The sequence below is a fragment of the Octopus sinensis genome, linkage group LG2 (genome assembly GCF_006345805.1).
Source record: "Octopus sinensis linkage group LG2, ASM634580v1, whole genome shotgun sequence".
Lineage (NCBI taxonomy): Eukaryota > Metazoa > Mollusca > Cephalopoda > Octopoda > Octopodidae > Octopus > Octopus sinensis.
In genome coordinates, this window is record NC_042998.1 from 41,976,780 (window position 1) to 41,996,614 (window position 19,835).

A 19,835-nucleotide genomic window follows, 5' to 3' on the forward strand; every position below is an offset into this window, starting at 1 on the left:
ATTTATAGTAATTGAAGAGCTTGAGTATGATCTGTCTGATGTGTAATTTTTGTTGCAGAGAAAGATTGTGAACATGTTATGACAGAACTAAGCATAGAAAATATTGTTAGATGTATATCAGAAACTGTTATTTTGGACATGGTAAAGCATACAGTACGACAACATAGCTGTAATTTTTGTAGTTATTTATGCACAATAAAAATAGAATCTCACAGATGAAATGTGAGCCTCACAGGTGGATTGACACAAATATATAGAAAAATATTATATTTCAACCTCCACCAATGTGAAAATCACGATTGTGGTAAAGATAATATATTTTGTATACCTTCCTACGCTACTAATGTTTATTTGAATCAAAAATTAGATTTGATGAGACACTGAGTTTCTGACTCCAGTCATCTTTGGCAATCAGATATTGTAAACTACTTAGCTTACCATATGGTTAACCATATTTTATTTGTAATCTTTGAAGCTTACAGTCTTTCATCATTGCAGGATTGATTGTGTTACATGACCTAGTATACTTATAGAGAATTTGTATCTGTATGTAGAAATATGATCTGGAAATAAAATAGTTATATGAATTAGATAAATAAATAAGGGATAAATGTTATTAGCTTGATCAAGACCCTTCTAAAGATAAAAATAAACATCAATTAATATAGATAAATCTAATTTCCAAACCTGCCTTCTAATTGAAATAAAACATGATAGAGGCTACAGTATGGACTTACTGAAAAAATTACCATTTCATTTTGAATCAGAGATACACATTTTAAAATTTTCAGTTGTTTTTTCTCTATCAGATATAGTTTATGAAATTAAACATTATCATTTAAAAGTATTTCATAAATCATTTCCCCTCTTAAGGTGAAGCAACAATTCGACAAAACTGTCATTCTCGCATTCTTTAAATCTTAGGCTTCATGTTTTTGTCAAAGATTATATATATACTTATATATATTTGATGAAATGTTTCACTAAAAATAAAAGAACAGTATTAAATTATTTTTCACCCCATCATATGGGTAATTTATGAATGTGTAAAATGACAAATATTTAAATATACAGTAACAATATTTCAGTGTCAACTTGCCCCTCATCCATATTGTTTAAATTGTAGAGCTAATGTATTGCAATCTTTGAAATCATAATATAATGAAGCTTCAACTGGAATAGCAAATAATATCCAAATCTGGACAGTCAAACCTTCATTCATTCAAACCATTACTATATTTAGTTCAATAGTTTGTCTGCAATATGGCCTTTTCGATGTTTCATTTTATTTCTTTGGTGGTGGGGGATGTTTTATTTTAGTTTTGTTTTTTTTTCTGCTAAGTTTGTTGTCATTATGTTATGGTGCACAATTTTATCAGGTATTTAATCAAATTCATCATTTCAATGTATTTTTTTTGTTGTTCTCGCTGGTATCGTCAATATATTATTGTTGTCATTGGTGCCAATACTGCTACTGCTGTTGTTGTTGTTGTTGAATGACTGTACACCCCAATTCACAAAAATTCCTCCATGCTGTAATTTCCTATTGGTGTAAAGCAGTTCTCAATGCAAACTTTTGTGCAATTTTTTCCTAAAGTCTCTGAGAGTTCTTGTTTTTAATTAAAAAAATCCTTCTCTATATTTCATATATATATATATATATTATATATATATATATAATATATATATATATATATATAAATATATATATAAATATATATATATATATATATATATATATATATATATATTGGTGTATATATTATATATACGGATAGGATATATATATATATATATATATATATATATATATATATATATATATATATATACATACACACACATACATATGTATATGATATAATCCTTACATATATAAATATATATATACGGTATTACATACAGTGAGTATAATTATAGATTCTTGAATGAAAAACTGTAAAGAAAAATATTGAAATATTGAAATTGATACTATCACAAGATTGGCACTTACACATATGCATGGGTAAGTCCCATTTTGGTATGCGTACTAATTCACAAATAAGAAAGACTGATCTTTTTTAATAAAAGATAAAAACCCCAGAGTATTGTGCAATTACATACTTTATTCTTCTTTCACAAAGCTTAGTAAATACAAAGTTTGCTGAAAACAGAATATGTACATGCGTGCGCACACACTCACCCTCTCACTCTTTCTCTCTTACACATACACACACACTATAATCTATCTACCTATTTATCTATCTCTTTACCATGCCTATTTATCTATCTGTCTATACACTTCGTGATGATGCTTATAAAATAAAAGATGATGACTATAATGATGACAACAACGACGATGATGATGACAATGATGATGATATGCACTGGTATGCATGTGTTTAATAACATTTTGTCTCAATTCCACTTTACATCAGATAAGATGGGCTTGTTGTACATCCATAAAACTTGAAGTAATGTGGTATTGAGTGAGACTCTCTCTTTCTCTCTCTATATATATAAATATGTGTGTGTGTGTGTGTGTGTGTGTGTGTGTATGTGTTTATGTATATATGTATGTATGTATGTACATATATATATGAAACTGTATAGAAGCTTGTTACTTTATAGGTATATGTATATATAAAGTAGTGCTACTACACACACACACACACACATGTATTTACTGGATGAACTGAGGTGAGAGTGAAAGCTGATAGAATAGGTCAGAGCTGAAGAATGAAGTTGCATGCTGAGAGCAGAAAAGAACAAGTACAGAGAGAGAGAGAGAGAGAGAGAGAGAGAGAGAGAGAGAGAGAGAGAGAGAGAGAGAGAGAGCAGGGAGGGGATACAGTCAAGGTAGAGAAAGGCTAATGATACTATTGAGGGAGAGAGAGAAAGAGAGCAAGGAAGAAAGCAAATGAGTAAAAGTCACAGCAGTTTGAACGTAATTACAATATGAAATAAATGAAGCTCAGTTTAAAAAATATTAAAAGTTAAGCGCAAATGATAAGAGTAATATATCAAATGAAACATACCTTTCATCAGCTCTATACTTAAATTTTAGTGACTGAGACAGCCATAAGGTGATGAAACTGTGAAAATACCTAGACAGACAGCTGATGAGTGGTATTTTTTGCTCATTCATCTGTTGTCTTCATCACTTGTATCCAATTTCTTTCATTTTTATACTGAAGCCCTCAAATTCTTTTTCCTACAAATTGTAATAATGTTTTTATAGGGTGATTTGATGCTATATATACAGGGTGCAGTGAATATATTGTTGTCTAAATTACACAAATATGAAGATAGCACTGACATCTCATTTTAACAGGTATATTTACTAAAATTACATGAAAATAACTTGAAATACTAAAGAGTAAATTTATTTAATAAAATCGCCATTGGCTTCAACCACGGCCTCCAGATGGCTTCGGAATCTCCTGCAGCTCTTCTGGATAGTTTGGTGGCCAGATGTTAGGTGTGAAGTAGTTGCAGAAATTGTCTGACAGTCATGACTGGGTTCTCCTGCTTGTGTGGCATGATGCAAGAGTCCTGTTGCCAGACATAAGGTCTTCCAGCAGCTACCCTCTTGACCCAGGGCAGCACTACAGCCTCCAGGCACTTAATGTAGGCCTCCGTGTTGAGTCTGAAGCTGTGTGGGAAAATGAAGGGAGGCGTAATATTGCTATCACTAGTGATCACTCCAAACACCATGATGTTGACTGGATGATTGCTTTTTATCACTCTCGGTACATGTTTTGGGGACAGGGCATGCTAATAGTTGTTCTGTGTGTGCACCATCTGTTCTTATTGGAGTTTCTGGTGTAAATGCCAAGCAATACAGCATGTCATTTCCAAATTTCTGGCAGAATGAATTGCGTCATGGTGCTGTTTTTCTCACAGGTGGTGCCCAACTGCCTTACTATACTGTATAGTTGACAGAATCAAAAACAAAAAATGTGCATGCTCGAAATTATAAATATAAAATGGCAACAATTTACTCATCACACCCTGTATATATATATATATACATACACACATACATGTATGTGAATATATTTGTGTGTGTGTGTGTTATGTATGTAATGTATGTATATATGGATGTATGAATGAATGAATGAACAAGCCACAAAAATGCTCAGTACCAGAAAGGTGTATAATTGGTGGAATTTAAGCAAAAAATCCTAGTACTAATGTTTCCATGTTGGTTTATTGGCCAGTAATTATTGGACTAAAGAATACAACTGATATCCTGCTATTCTTGCCAGCAAAGATGGCAGAATGTCAGTTATGTTTCCTAGTTGAATAATAACTCATAAATATGATGGTATGAAGCAATTGGTATGACTGTGATTGGCTTGACAGTGCAAATAAGGTGGTCGAGGAGGGAGAGGGAAACAGAGACAGTAACAGTAGCCTCATGTTGATGGGAGATAGGGTGCTCGAAATAAAGAGTAATGGAATTTGGGTAGAGTGGTTGAAGTCAACAATGTCAACAAAGAGTAATATTTGAAGGAGTGATGTGAAAGTATGAAGTCAACAATGAGTACAGTGATTATATGTTAGCAAAGAGTGACAAGGGAGAGGGTTGTGTGTGTATGTGTGTGTGTGAGAGAGAGAGAGAGAGTGAGAGAGAGAGAAGAGAGAAGAGTTGAAGGATAGTAATAAAGATGAGTGATGATAAGAGAAAGCTAGTGATGAATGACTGTAGAGTTGGGCTGTAGTAAACGATAGTGATAAAGAGTAATTAATGAATGGATGCTCTTGAATCACTTGTTTCCCTTCTTGTCTCTCACACTGTGTTCTCCTCCGTTCTCCAAGACACTGCATAAACCATTCTTCTCAGTCTATCCTCACCAGAACATTGCTTTTCATGTCTTTCGTTCTAACATCATGTAAATGTTCAAGAGGAATGTTATTGTTAACTGCATTGATTCACAGTGGTCATAGGAGTGGAGTGTGAAGGCCATGGGCACTGCTCCTTCCTTCAAAACAACAAAAAAAAAGAAAAAAAAAGAAAAGAATCTTTCTTGAAATACTCTCTGAATTAAACAAACATGTATCAAAGATACTGAATCTGCTGAAATATCTGCTTTCAGTTGAATAGTTACTCTTTCTTTCAATCTTGTACAACAATTATTTATTTAAATATCACAAAACTTTGAAATTATTTAAAGCAGTTGGTTGCTTTATATATACATAAAAAAAGAGACATCAACTTCTTGAGAATTGTGTGTTCTCTATTTTAATATTATTAGAACTTCCATTGATAAAAAAAAAGATATCATGTGCTTCTTATATAGAATAAAGACAAAATTATTTGTTCTTCATACCATTATATGACAATTCAATTTTGTGGATTGACATCTAATATATCTACAAGAATGGTGGTGTAATCCATTCATATTTTGAATAACGTAATTTTAGTTTCTACCATTAAAATGTTTAAGGCTATTCATCATTTGGAATCATCTTACTGTAAATTGGTATTGGATATATATATATATATATGTTGTTGCAGTATTTTATTCATACATTTTATAGTAAATTTTTAAATGTAGCTGTTGGTTTCATAACCTTTTACAGTTATTATTGATATCTTCTGCATGTTGTTGTTATTTTCCTCCTCCCCTTTCCCTACCACTTATATTATAAAGTATTTACTAAAAGGACTTCTCTACAAAAGTATATTTGATAAATTTCTTGCTTATTTAAAAAAAAATTGCTAATATATAAGCACTTATCTAATTACTTTGAAAGTAAACAGACCAAAAATTTTTAAAAAGAAGAAAAGGATGTTCTATTGTTCACTATTTTTGCTATGGAGGTCACACACCAAAGACAGCCATCTTGATTTTTATAGATTGCTTCCAAGTGTTTGATTTCTTACTTTTGTATTCTCGAGAAGCATATGATTAGTTGATACTCACATCATTGGAATATGATTAAGTGATAAGCCAGAGATATTTACTAATAAATTACACAGAACTTGAAGTTTGAGTCTCATCAAAATCTAATGTAAATCTCCTCTGATCTGTCCATTAATCTCTGGAATATTTGTGACCTGTTTTATAAAGATTTAATCATCTGAACCATTTTCTTGTATTTTGATTTAATAATAGTAGATAAAATCTTGATAAATTTTTATCTGGAATTCTAAACCACCTTAAAGTATATCAAAAAGTACTGCTCTGTATATAACCCATTAGTTCTTGGGTAGGAGTGAAGGAGACACTACTGAACACTATTTCAAGATAGTGATTCAAGGGACTAATTTTTCTGTTGCGTCAAGGCACATTGAAGGATTTGAAAGAAATTTCCTCCATCTATTTATGTTCTCTACCCACTATCCTGGGAGGTTCATGGGGATGGAATTTCTCAGGCACATCCTCCATAGGGTCCTTTAAGAAGCAATTAGACTTTCTGACTGGATTCCCAAGCATGTCCAACCATCTCATACTTGGTCTATTCTTAGATCTCTTACCAGTTGGCTCAGCTTGAAGAATCTCTCTTGTGATTTTTTCCTGTAACAATCTAATCATATGTCCATAGTACTAGAGTTGTGACCTATCAATGCAGGGAGGTATTGGTTTGACCTGGAGAGACTCCCTGGCCTTGAAGCTATGCATCCTGTTGAGTAATGTTACTCCTGAAATTCATCTGAGGAATCCCATTTTAGTCACTTGTATTTGCAATTGTACTTTTTCAGTCATTGTCCAACATTCATGACCATAGCTGAGGATAGCCACAACAACCAAGCTAGTATAAAATGCCAGATAGTTTTATTGTGTTATTTACATTTGTAGTACATTTACAGTAGCGACTTATGATGGACTCTCCCATCAAAGATGACATGTTAGCTCTTTGCCAAACAACCTGCACAAATGATTTGTTTATAATGATCAAATGTTCATGCTGCACATTAGCTCATTCTCTCAATCAAATCAATGTTTTCTGAACAGATTCACTGTACCACACGTCAGGTGTCAAAGTGATTGTAGAGCAATGTGAGAAGGAGTGTTTTGCTCAAGAACACAACGCACCACCTGGTCTAGGAATTGAAGCCACGATCACTAGAGTATGAGTGCAACAGCCTAACCACTAGGCCATATGCCCTCACAGGAGTTATGCTACTCCTAATAATGACTATTTCCACCCAAGTTGACTGGGCAATTAGGGGTTGAGTGTTTTGGTCAGAGATACAATACATCACTAGTTACAGAATGCAAACTGATGTTCCTTTAATTGTTTAGTTAATCTTAGACATAATTTTTTAATTGTATACCACTGATTTGACCTGCTATTACCTCACCACCCACGGTACCTTACTATCACTCTAATAATGTTTGTTAGGGAAAGTTCATTACTCTGTTAACTGGGTTATAGGTTTTGATGTTTTTGATTTTGGTTTATAATTGGTATATACTAAGCAATATACAGTTAAGAACATATCAGATATTTTAACCATTTGGCTGTTACACTCCTTATTTGAAATGGTTATATTAAAATTATATGATAGTAATATATACTGACCAGCATAATAGTAAAATTATATTGTCTGTTATTCCATGAAGTTCTCTATTATTATTAATTTAAAGAATATTGTAGAAAAGACTATTAAAGAATATTCTAGAAAATCTGAATTATTTTTAAAGATTTATGTTTATAGGAATTTCATACAGTTTACTGTGAAGGAGAACTTACTATATTATTGAATCTAGACTAAATAATTTTTTTGTCTCCAAACTGAAAACATTAATAAAAATGATTGTTTGCAATCTTTCCAAACTTAATGATTATAAAAAAAAAGCCCTTGATATTATTTGCTAGTTTATTGAAATAAACTGTATATATCTATCTATCTATCTATCTATCTATCTATCTATCTATCTATCTATCTATCTATCTATCTATCTATCTATCTATCTATCTATCTATCTATCTATCTATATATATATATATATATATATATATATATATATGTACATAAATATGTGTGTGTATGTGTGTGTCTGCATGCATAGATGTGTGGGTCTCTCTGTCTCATTCTTTTTTCTCTTTTTCTATACATACATGCACATGTATATACAGATGCACACACAAACATATATTTGTGTGTATATACATACAAGGCATATCTGTTTATCTTTCCATCTATCTATCTATCTATTTATCTATCTATCTCTCTGTCTGTCTCTCTCTCTCTCTGTCTCTCTCTCTCCACACATGCACAAAACATAAGTATAAGTGGTTTTCTTCCCAACCACATGGTTTCAAGTTCAGTCCCACAAATAGTTTTACCAAAACATAAACAAACACACAGACACATATGCACCTTAAAGTGGGCTTAAGTGTTCAGGTATCTGCCCATACCCCCATCCCACCCCATAAAAACTGTACCCATAGATACTCCTATACTCATTACAACCCTACACAAATACCAACCCTTAATGCTTACACATATTTTCAGAAAACTCTTGCAGACATAGAGACCCCTATGGCTAGGGGACATGAGTCTTGATATAATCCTTGTTCAGTTTGTTTCATCATTTTTCAGAGTGCCAAAAACTAGATGTGGTTTTTCACCTCCAATAATGAGGAGCAGTTGGCATATTTTTTTCCATACCTGCCGGCTCTGACCAGCATGCGTATTATGTACCTAATTCCTGGTTCAATACCCAGTGTTGTGAAGCCAATTGATAAGATTGGGCATAATGTGTATATAATACTGTACACTTATAATACTCATTCACTCTGTTGTCAAATTTATCAGTGCATATATTTTTTTGTGTCTTATTGATTCTTAGACGACTATATATATATATATATATATATATATATATATATATATATATATATATAAACAATTGCAGCGTGGAAGGTGTTTATAAGCCATTTAAGAAACACACAAAAGCCGTTCGATTCACTTCAACATTTAAGTTTAATTTGTCAAAATATTTTCGTCGCTAAAATCCGCGACCTGTTCACTGACAAAGTCTGAGATGCATCTCGGACTTTGTCAGTGAACAGGTCGCGGATTTTAGCGACGAAAATATTTTGACAAATTAAACTTAAATGTTGAAGTGAATCGAACGGCTTTTGTGTGTTTCTTAAATGGCTTATAAACACCTTCCACGCTGCAATTGTTTTCGTTTCAGCACACGATCTCAGATCAAATTACTTGCTATGCGAGTACATCTCCGTAATATATATATATATATATATATATTACGGAGATGTACTAAGCCCTTATATATAATATAATATATATATATATATATATATATATATATATTAGGGTCATGCAAAATAACTTATTTCAAAAACTTGAAGACACCCTTTCATTTTATTTAATTTAGTGCAAAAACTCAACATGCAAAATTTCAGCACAATTGAAGACATTTTAGAGGTTGCTACTATCCAATGAACATTTTGTATATTGTTATTTTTCAGTTTGTATTTATTGTACATTTTCTGTCTCCTTGCCATCTTCTACTGGCCCTGACATAACAACTGTTTAGAGATTCAAAGCAAAGTAGGTGGAAATTGACAAGAACAATTACCAAACAGCAACAGATGACCCTAACATTGCAGAGAAAATCTCAGATGCTGAAGAAATGATTCAATTTGCTCAAGCAGCCTCATGATGACTACAAGGAATTGCTGGAGCTAATGCTCATTTTCCTTGGTAGTACCCCCAAGTCAAGAATTAGCTTTAAAGCACCTGGTGGTTATCACAGAGCATGATGGATGGCCAAGCTAATTTACTGCATTAAAATTTGGATGCTTAAATCTCACTTTAAACTAACTGAAAGAGAGAAAAAAGGACTGAGAGATGTTTGCTGCTTTTCAGCTGCGATATACATCAGATTGTGATACTGGCACCCATGCCCTCATGTCCCTCCCACATTCAGATTTGCTTTTGTGCAAAGTCTGCAGCTCTACAAGCAAAAGGATGACAAAGTTGCAAGTGCTGCACTCAATAAGTTTTTGAGACATTTGTGGTACCTCTCTGAGGAGCTTGTGGTGCTTGCATTTTTGATCCACATAAAAAAAGTTAACATGATATACGTTGTACCTCACTACATACTATAGCCTAGAATGTCATTGTTTTTTTACCAAACTAGGTTAACTAGGCACATCTCAAAACCGTTCCAATGAAAATATCAACAAAATAATATTTGTGAGCACAAATTGATATAAATTTATTTTTAAAGCTTGGTAGCAACCTCTAATTTTCTCTTTTACAACCTCAAATTATGCATACAGTGCTTTCTGGGGAATATGAATAAAATAAGAGGGTGTCTCCCTGAAAATTGAAAAAAACTTTTTTGATATATATATATATATATATATATATATAAACATATGTATGTATTTACATATATGTGTGTGTATGGGTGTGGGTATGTTAGTATCTCCTTGTCTTGTCATCATATCATAGTTGTAAACAAGTGCCGTGTGGTGATGGCACTTGTTTTACAACTATCATGTTATGTGGTGTCGTTCAATTTTTGGTCTTCTTTGAAAACATATCTGACCATGGAGAAATATTACCTTACTTGGAAACAAGTGAAGGTTGGTGATAGGAAGGGCATCTGACCCTAGAAAATCTACCTCAACAAATTCTTTCTGACCCATGCAAGCATGAAAAAGTGGACATTAAAATAACAATGATGATAATGATATGTGTGTGTGTGTGTGTGTGTGTGTGTGTACGAATGCATGTATATATGTGTGTTGTATGTACATTTGTGTGTGTGTGTTTGGTTTAAACAACAATATGTGTACCTATCTCTACCTGTTTGTTTTCATTTTATTTAATAATTCCATTTTATTGCGTTTCCATTCATATATACCATTTTTTTTCAATTTAAGTTTGAATAAGGTAAAGTATACTAAGAATTTATTGCTTATTTCATGGCTATTTCTTTCTTTTTTTGTTGCTGTTTATTGCTTTTACTTGTTTTGTTTTCAATTTTTTTAATACAAAACTTATTTTTGCATTATTTCAGGGAAAGTAAGAAATTTATCAAAAACATTTCTGACTATTTTCCCTCACATATTTTCTTCTATAAGTTTCATCATAATTCTAATGGGGCTATCAAATATAATTCAGTAACATTAATCATAAATTGCTGACACAGATTTAGTTTTACTTTGGAGTAAGCCTACATCCATACCTCAGGCTAAACTACTGCTTTAAGGAAATATAGATTACACTTTACATATTGAATAACAGTGTTTACCTTATTTATTTATCTATGTGTAAACTCTTGATTTTTATCTTGGAAATTTGCAGTATTGATTTTTGACAAATGTATTTACTACTTCTAAACATTCATTTCTTCAGATCATTGTCTTTGAGAGCCATTCACCTTACACACTGTTCTTGCTCATGCAGCTTATGTGCTTTGAATATGAGTTGTCAGCTGACCAACAATACCATTACATCATCTATGCAACCTTTTATTAGACTGCTTTCTTCTGATTAAATTTCTAGAAAGATTTTCATTTTAATGACATGATATTCAATAGCTTTTATGTGAAATTTATTTATTTAATTCATTATTTTTATTTATCTTGAATTTTATCAGAAAGGAAAACAAACATTATAGCATCTTTAAAAGCTTTATGTTCTTTGAATATTTGATATGATATAATCGATGTATATCATATAAATAATTGAGTTTGAATTAATATTTGACCAATTAGTTTTAGATATGTTTGATTTGATAATAATGGTGGTAGTGATGATGATTTATTTTGACTCAGCATAAGGTCAGTTTTGTAGAATCTTTGTGTAGTCAATCAATAGTCACTTGAATTAACTTATCATATTACTGGCATTTATTTTACCAGCTTGGTACTGATGAATGTCAATGTTCATTGATATTTAATGTGAGCAATCATTGTTTTTATTTTTGATCTTTGTTCTGTGCTTATTCTATGAATAAGCCAGGTTTCTTCCACAAGATCCTTTGATTAGATACTATGTGAAGTTAATTATGTGTTAAGTTTAGTTTTTCCAGCTCAGCATCCAGACTTAACTTCACTACAGTTCATATCTGTGTTTCACTTAGTTTTGATCCTGTATTTCCTAAATAGGACCAGCTAGCTAAGTAAATATTCATGAAAATACTCATGTGTCCTAGGTTAGCTGATGTCTGACTGTTATGTTCTATTTTTCTGATCTGTATTTGTGAAGGATGTGCATCTTGCACTGTAATGCTAGATATGTGTATGTGGGATATAAGTAATTGCTCAGAAACTGAAAATAGGAAAGTGTGAAAAGAAAGAGAAATGAGAGTGTGAAAAGTAGCTGCAAGAAGGTGTGAGAAACAGAGCTAGAGAGAGAGAGAAGGTGACAAAGGAAAAAGCATATACGAACTAAGTGGCTAAGGGAAAGAAATAGAAAGAAGGATAGATAAAGAAAATGAGAGTGAGAGATAGAGAACAGGCACAGATGTTGTAACCATGAGTGAAAGAGAGAGAGAGAGAGAGAGAGAGAGAGAGAGAGAGAGATGAGGAGGGAGGGAGAAGAGAGAAAGAGAGAAGAAGACTGAAATGTGAGAGAAAAATGATAGGACAGATGTTGCAGTCAACACATGCACACACATACACTCATAGAGAGGGAGAGAGAAGGAGAGGGAGAGAGGAGAGCGAGAGAGAGAGAGAGAGAGAGAGAGAGAGAGAGAACAAAGTACAAAGTACAACCACTGCTGCTATGATAGATGTATAGATAGAGAAAAAGAAAGAAAGAAAAAGATAGGACAGTCACTGCTGCCAGTAGAGAGAGAAAGAAGGAAAATACGAATGCTACTATTGAGAGATAGATAGAAAGTGAAACAGTAATAAACGAACTGATTAAGTCAATTCAATTTGTCAGACAAAAAATACAAACCACAAAACAAAAAAAAAATGTTTATATTTATGTGAGTGTTTAGTGCAAGTTGGAAATATGTAATCACTTCCAATAATGCATAACACAGTAATACATTGAAATCTTATTTTCCTTCTGGTTTTGATAACTTCTTTCAATCATAGAATGATCTGTGAACTTAGCAGGCATTGCCAAAGATAATCTGGTATTTTAGACGGCTTGTAAACATTTTTGTATTTTCAGAAAATACAAATCTGAACGGATAATTAATTTCTTTTTGTGTCTATAAATTAATTTTTAGTGACATGGAAATTTATAAATACACTTTTATTTTTAATATGTATTTTAATCTTATTTACTTACTTGTGAATATTCCCAACACAAAATAAGCTTTATAACATTGCTTTATTTACTTTTTCTGCTGCAGCATCGTATTGCCTGGTTATGTGAGGCTTGCTGAACGTTAATACTTATTGATTTAAATGAATAGGTTTAAGGTTTAAAAGATAGGGCTACATATTCATAACAATAGATCAGACATAAAAACATTTCATCAGCATCAAAGGAAATACAGCGTTCAATCAAGTGTAAAACCTGATGATAGACTGAGCAGATGACACATTGTGTCATATGACTGATTGGAAAGAGCAAATGTCTTATCATGTGACCAATAGGCATGAGAAGAAAACATGGTGTTAAAATATTTATTTGCTCTCTGTTAAAATTCTATGGGTAGTAGCACAGTTTTTCACTATGTCAAGGTTATTTACCAAGATTGAACAGACGGAAATGTTAAGTTAGATAGTTTAGGTTATTTTTCACAACTTTATTCAGTTGTCTTTTATTTTCCCCATGAATTGTTCATTTTGAGAATTTAACTCCGAGGCAGCACTACTTACAAATAAATTTGAACTTAACTGAAATGATCCTTTAGGTGGTTGAGTTAATTGTTACTGGATTTGACACCACCACCTGGCCTCATGGTGTCTTTTGGAGAGAATTCACTCTGTTGCAAACATTTTGGCTAGGTCTCTCCAGTCAGAGAATAATTTGATATTCTGATGTGCTCCTGATGTGCTGCTACAGAAACACAAAACAATGTTGCTTTTTCCCTTTCCTCAATAATCTAGAACCACTATAAATGATAAGTGTTGCCCTTCCTCCTCTGGCTAAATCATAAAGAAAAATTACAAATCATATAGTAAAAAAAAATAAAACCTTATATTTATACTCTTGTTTTTCTTTTCTTTTTTCTTTTTATCTGAATAATTTTTAATTTAATTACATACACTACGAACATTATTTAGGCATACAGTTACATAAGTTGTTCTCAAATTTTTTTTTTACTTTTAAATAGTTTCAAAAGTCAGAAGTTTGAATGGATTAAAAAGGCTTATCTGAATATCCATTTATAACATCTTAACCTTTCTTAGACATGTAATAATATACTGCAGTGAAACAGTATAGTGACAATAGTTGAAAATCAATGAGCTAAATTTGTAGACAAATATCCAGATTAAGAAACTAAGAATTCATTTATTTTATTTTTGTTACATATTTGGTACCATTGGTACAAGACATTACTTAACAACCTAATAACCTTAGTTATTTAGGTCAAGTTCAATCTTTTTATAATTTTCTACTTTTAAGAAATGATATCTAAATCATTTTCAAGTTTCATTGCACCTGTCTGAGACAGGTGGTTCATAATATTTCATCAGCAGCACCATCTGCCAATTGGAGTAATATTTTTTCTTTAATCTAATGACTAATGATTAATGCTGATAGCTTAGTTTAAAAAAAAAAATTATAAATTAATTTTAGCAATGTCACATATTGCCTAGGAAACTCACCTTTTCTTTCTTTTTAGGCAAAATGTATAATACATGGCCTCTGTATATACATTATATATTTGTATATGAAATGTTTAGTTGAGGTTCTACCTTAAAAATCTGTTGCTAGTAGTTATTGCAACTTATTGCATTCAAATAAATTTAAAAAGAAAATTTGTTAAACCTCTGCACACAACTGTGTTGCCTCCTCACTCTGTCCATTTTGTGTGTGTGACAATAGTTTCTGTTTCTCTGAACTAGTTAGTTGCTTGTTATGATCACAGGCATGGTTATATGGTCAAAAGAATATTTCCTGGATAAAGCGTCTTATTGGACAAAGACTGTATGGCAGTCTTATTACAATCACTGATATCATTTAAAGGAGAACCATATATTTTTAAAGGATATTACTGGAGAGTTAATCAGGAACTCATTAATGGTACACTTCTGTGGACACCCCAACGTGGATACGTTGCAAAATCCTTCATTGAACAGTTCTGTATGGGCATGGGACATTGCCTATGCCAACCTCTTGAATGCTATACAGGATTATGAAGTGTGGCATGATCAAGTCAAGAAAATCCAAGTAGCCTTCAGCAGATGAAAATGATACTAAAATCTATGATCTTGTATATTAGTTATAACTATTCCTCACACTTTTTTTGTGGTTGATTTATGCAGGAATCTTCAGATCTTACAGTGGTTATTTTCACTTAAAGTTTTTAAAGTTATAATTTTTCATTTACTTTGAATTCTAATTTCTTAGCAACCATCCAGTGTGTATTCCTTCCTATCCTGTTGTCTCTTTTCATAAATATTTTTGTTGTCATTTTCCCTCACACTTGCACTATACATGTTGTTCACAATTTTTCTCCTTTTACCAGACAATCATTCCTTACTGTCATGAGGGCTTCCATGTATATTTGTTTTAATGAAGATTTGCTTTAATCATCTGTTCCTTTGTGAAGGCCATGATCAGACTTTTCTCTTTACTTCTTTAATCCTCCATATTCTGTTCAAGCCTATGTTCTCATATGACTAGAATATTACAAATTATACATGAAATAAGCAATAAGACAAAACTAAAATCTGAAATACATCATCATCATCATTTAATGTCCATTCTCCATGCTGACATTGATGGGATGATTTGACAGGATCCAGCATGTTGGCAATATGGTATGGGTGTTGAGGATTTCTGTAAGGGCTCCAGAGCTATTCCACATTATAAGGATGAATATGAGTGAAGGGTGTGAGCAGAATGAAATGTCAAAGAGAGAAAATGAATGAGGGTAGCAAGGATCTAGTAGGGAACATTGAAAGAAAATGAGGTGTGGGGAGTCGTGGGGGTTGGCTATGGAGGAAGAGATGAGAGAGTGTTAAAGTAGCAGAGTAGCTGCTGGGAAGGACATTGAAAGAAAAAGAGGCAGAAAGGGAGTGGTAGATGGCAGTGAGTGAGTAAATATCACAGGTGATAAGTTAAGATTTCTAAATGATAGGGTGATGATTGAAGTGAGTGAGGAGCTGAATGGAGGAAGGAAGGTGGGTATAGGTGAAGTGATGAAGATGGACTAACATACTCTCTCACATATAGGCTTACTGAAGAATGATGAGGGTGGTATGGATGGTGCCATTCATATTTGTAAGGTTTATAGGAGGTCAGGAGAGAAGAGATAAAGGGTGTGAGTATATTCACTTCAATATGTGTGTGTGTGTAGGTCTAGTCATGGCTGTGTGGTTATGCAGTTCCCTTTGCAATCACATGGGTTTGAATTCTGTCCCATTCTGTGGCACTTCAGAGAGGTATCTTCTTTTATAGCCCAGGCCAACTGATAGCTTGGCTTGTGAAGTGGAATTGGTTAATGGTTCCATGTTGGTATGGGTTGGAGAGTTTAACAGGATCCTGTAGATTGAAGAATTGCATTGTACTCTAATGTCTGCTTTGGCATGATTTCTATGGCTAGATGCCCTTCCTTATGCCAAATGCTTTACAAAGTAAATTGTGTGCTTTTTGCATGGCACCAGCACTAGTGAGGTCACCATGTGGCTCACAAAACTAAGATCCCTTTTGATTAAGTGGGACTACAGCAAAGAAAGGCAACTCTGTGCTAGGAGATGAGAGGTTAAAGAAGGGGTCAGAACATAACAGATTTCTTGTTGTAGAGGAGCTACATGGTTGTTTACATTATAGAGGACTGACCAGAATGGAGCTAGAAAGAGAGACAGAAGAGTATTGATGAGGTGTCAAGATGGACTCAGAGTGAGGGTGGGTAGTAGTTGCAAGGGTGTATGGGGAGAGTGAGGGTTTGTTAAAGATAGTGAATTGGTGAATATAATGAAGGACAAGGGCTGTGGACCAGTTGAGGATAGACAGAGGGAAGATAGGGCAGACTGGGTAATGACTGTAGAAATTGGGTAGGGTTGAGGGGTGAATGTAGTGAATTAAGGACAAAGGTGAAAGGGTGATCAATAATGCAATAATTTTTTTAAAGCTTAGTACTTATTCTATTGGTCTCTTTTGCTGAACCACCAAGTTACAGGGATGTAAACACACTAAGACTGGTTGTTAAGTGGTGCGGGGGGGGGGGACACACACACACACACACACTCATATACACACGAGGGGCTTCTTTCAGTTTCCCTCAGCTAAATCCACTCACAAGGCCTTGGTTGGCCTGGTGCTATAGCAGAAGGCACTTGCTCAGTGTGCCATGCTGTGGGTCTGAATGTGGGGCCATGTGATTGGGAAGCAAACTTCTTACCACACAGCCATGCCTGTGTCTTGTGTTGAATCCTCCTTTAAAAACATTATTGTTCCAAGAAGGTAGTCATATTTATTACTAAGCATGCCTTCTCTATATTTTGTATTATTAACTCTGGTTGTTTTGATTGCCTGGCTAGTGTATACGATAAAACCCTATAACCTTGTGGGCTCTTCAAATTCAGTGTCTGGATCTAGATAGTGCTCATACTATTTTTTTTCATGTGAAGAGCTCCAAAACAGCTGCAGATCTTTCAGTAGATGTATTAGTCAACCTTATGAATCTATCTTTATATTTCGAAGTCCCAAAATAAGCTGTACCTGGCATGATTGTGTTTATGTTTTACTAAGTAGCTTTTTGCTGCTTTATCTTTATCTGCATATATAAACAGAAAAGATAGGTGATTCCTGATGAACTATAAAGACAAGAAAACTAGTTAGATCATTCCCAACCCCAAACTACCCCACAAAATGGCCCTCATGGGCCTAATTTTACTATAAGAGTAAATACAAATGGATGTTATTCTGTATGTGTATGTGTGTGTATGCATATGTATGTATGTATGTATGTATGTATGTATGTATGTATGTATGTGTGTGTATGTATGTATGTAGTATGTATGTATGTATGTATGTATGTATGTATGTATGCATGCATGCATGAATTATGTATACACGTATGTATGTTTGTATATACATATATACATGTACAGGCTTCTTTTAGTTTCTGTATATTAGGGCCATTCACAAGGCTTTGGTTAGGCCAAGGGCTATAGTAGAATACACTTGCCCAAGGTGCCTTGCAATGGGACTGAACCTGGAACTATGTGGTTAGGAAGCAGACTTTTTATCACACCACCACACCTACATCTATTTAAGTATATAAAACCTTATGAAATCGAATTGAACTATCGAAATCGAATTGAACCAGCCAGGATCCCTGGTCTGGTGGTACGTAAAAAGCACTATCCGACTCGTGGCTGATGCCAGCACCGCCTCGACTGGCTTCCGTGCTGGTGGCACATAAAATACACCAATCCGACCGTGGCCGTTGCCAGCCTCGCCTGGCACCTGTGCAGGTGGCACGTAAAAAGCACCCACTACACTCACGGAGTGGTTGGCGTTAGGAAGGGCATCCAGCTGTAGAAACATTGCCAGATAAGACTGGAGCCTGGTGCAGCCTTCTGGCTTCCCAGATCCCCGGTCGAACCGTCCAACCCATGCTAGCATGGAGAATGGACGTTAAACGATGATGATGATGATGATGATGAAGACAGTGTCACAACATGGCTTGTCCAAAGTTAAGAAATTTATAGTATGCCACATATTTCTTTCAAGGTCTTTTAATTTTCAAATAATAGGAGTTTTGAGAATATAGAAAGTTGAGTGAACAACTACCTCAACATGTCATGATCACTTTGCATTGTATCAGTGAGTTTAATGCAGATGCCTATGCAAATAGTGCTTTTGAATTTTGACATAAGCAACGAATTGAATATGTAGCAGTTACATATTGCAGTTAGTTTTTTTTTTTTGACACCTGTACATGACTATTGTTTATTTTATTGACCTCACAAGGATCACAAAGTTTACTGACAGAGAAATTGAAATCAAAATGCTAAAGGGACATAACTAAATATATATAAAAAAAACAAAAAATATTTCAACGCTTCACCTATCTGTTAATCTATTAAACTACCTACCTGTACTAATAACTGCACCAATAACGATTATTAATGGTTACAATTTCTGTTTGTTAAAATATTTTTCAGTTTAATAGTCACAAGATCTCACTGACAAATCAGCATACTGATAATGTTCAGACTTAATTAGAATTTCCTCACTGCCATATTGCTTTTTTTTAAAAATATTTTATATTTCTTCCCTAGACCTGTTGATGAGTGTGACTTCCTGAATATTTTTGCTTCCTTTTCACATTCTTGTCTACCCATCATACACCAGCTGTCATCATTGAACAACATTGACCGTCCCTTGCTTTTAGAATTGTACATCATGTAACAATGAATATGTTAATGGTGATGATATTTATTAAACACACTGATTTGGTGGTTTGAGAAAATTACTGTCACACCATATATAGATATTTGATTAGTTCTAAATTAAATTCTTTTTAATTTCCTTTGCATATGTGAAAAATTCTTTACTAAAAACAAATTTGCCAGACCTCCCATTGTTATTTATCTGATCAATTAATTCTTATCTCCCACTCTTTTGATATTATATACATGTGAAGCACGAGTAATGCTTGTACAACCTTTGATGATATCATCACAACCATTACTGCAGCAGATTCCACTGCATTTTGCAGCTTCCTTTTTTCATTCTGCTGCTTAAGTTGGCTTTACATCATTTGATT

General features: G+C 33.5%; 1 protein-coding gene across 8 annotated transcripts in view; it reads left to right on the top strand.

Annotated features, from left to right (window-relative positions):
- LOC115228020 (voltage-dependent L-type calcium channel subunit beta-1) overlaps positions 1 to 19,835 on the top strand; it is a 306,373-nt gene that overhangs the window by 156,745 nt on the left and 129,793 nt on the right. The gene's annotated exons all lie outside the window — the stretch shown is intronic.